Source organism: Pinus tabuliformis, chromosome 2_2 (assembly GCF_031772625.1).
Source record: "Pinus tabuliformis cultivar Carrire ecotype Pingquan chromosome 2_2, CPIR1, whole genome shotgun sequence".
In the NCBI taxonomy this organism is placed as follows: domain Eukaryota; kingdom Viridiplantae; phylum Streptophyta; class Pinopsida; order Pinales; family Pinaceae; genus Pinus; species Pinus tabuliformis.
In genome coordinates this window covers 1072022676-1072024735 of record NC_142300.1, presented here as the reverse complement: position 1 = coordinate 1072024735, position 2060 = coordinate 1072022676, and positions in this window count along the sequence as shown.

Genomic DNA, 2060 nt, shown 5'->3' with positions numbered 1-2060 from the left:
TGTAGAGCATTTTGTTGTTTTTTTGTATGTTTATGACTGTTTTGATCTTAATTTTTGTGTGCAGATTCTTGATGGGAGCTTCAGCTGCAACTGTTTCTCATTCATTGCTTTAACTTATGCTATGTGGGTTAAAAATGGTGAAGAGGAAATCTACTATTCCCAGTAGGAATTCATGCATGCTTGTTGTTTGCAGGCAATCGGGTATCCTCAAGAGTTGTATTCTTAGTTTTGAAAATTCATGTCATTAGAGACACGGTTTAGACATAGTCGCAAACACACATGTATGTCATTGAAGACCTCTTTCTCAAGAAGGAATGGGATAACCTTCTTTCACACATATAAGTATCATTGAAGGCTTGCTGCTCAACAAGGAAAGGGATAACCTTCATGTCTCTCAAACATATATTATTAGAGGTCTGCTCCTCAACAAGGAAAGAGAGAACCTTTAGAAATTTGGCTGCCTAAACTTTTGAGTGAAAGGATGGACTTATTCGTTCCAGATAGGTAAAATATCAATGCAATAAATTTCTTCTTCTAGCTTAGAATTGACATGTTTTTGGTGTGAGTAATGTGTTTCTAACATGGAATTGACATGATTGTGGTGTGAGTTATGTGTTAGAGACTTTCTGTTTTAGAATAGTTGTTATTTATGAACTTATTCCATCTAGTGAGACAAAATATCAATGTAATAAGTCTCTTCTTCTAGCTTGAAATTAACAATTTTTTGGTGTGAGTAATGTGTAATGTGTTTTTAACTTGGAGTTGACAAGTCTTTGGTGTGAGTAAAGTGCTTTTAGCTTGGAATTAACAAGTTTTTGGTGTGAGTTAAATGTGTTAGAGACTATTTTTGTTTTAGAATGGTTTATAATAATTGTTATTTTTGGACTTGTTCCATCCGGGAGAAAAAATATCAACAGATAAGTCTCTTCTTCTAGCTTGGAATTAACAAGTTTTTGGTATGAATTATGTATAAGAGACATTATGTTTTAGAATTGTTAAAAACAATGGTTATTTTTGGACCTATTCCTTTCAGGGAGATAAAATCATCAATGCATTAAGTCTATTTGTTTAAGTCTCTTCGTCTAGCTTGGAATTGACAAATATTTGGTGTGATTAATGTGTTTCTAGCTTGAAATTGATGAATTTTTTGTGTGAGTAATGTGTTTCTATGATGGAATTGATAAGTTTTTGGTGTGAGTTAGTGTTATGAGACTATTTTTATCAAGTTTATAAAAATAGAAACTTTTGTGATGTTATCATAACATAATCCTATAACATGATGTTATGAGATCCACAATTTCCATTTATTATAAGTTTAGTTTTTTAATTTTTAAAAGGTTCAGATACTATGCATTAAATCTTGTTAATATTACTATATATCTTATGATCCAAAACAATGCTAAAATATACATGGTGAAACATATATTTTATTTTTAAATCCAATAATATTTATCAAATTATGTAAATCATAACTTAAACCATATTAATGAATCTGTTTTTTGAGTTTTTATTGACAACATTCAATAGTTTTACTGGGTTGGTCATCTTATATGTCCCATAAGATTTTTTTAGTCATATCTCATATACACAAATGCTATGACATGCCCGGTGAAGGACATTTGATTTCAGGTTCCTAATATTTTATTGTTAGTGTTCCATGAAATTTGAAACCAAGATTCAAGATTTTATAAGTCATTTGTGTGTCATGGTCATTTTGTTTTTTTACTTATGATAAATATGCAATTTTTTTTAACATAATTTTGTTATTGAAAAATAATTTATTATGAAAACATAATGTTTATTAATGGGAAACATAAAAACCCAGAACTTCAAAAAAAAATATGATATATAAAAAAAATTCTAAATTCCAACCGTGCTTGGAACTGCTGTCATCATGGAATTTCTGGGTTTTTTTTTTTTTTTTCGTCTTTAAACTGTAAAGATTCCGCCTGAGATTACATTTTGAAGCGCAATGGGAACCCATTCTCTCTTATCCAATTTCAATTTGACCCTCTCCACTGTGTCCTCTTCTTATACCGTACCCACAGGAGCTACGAATA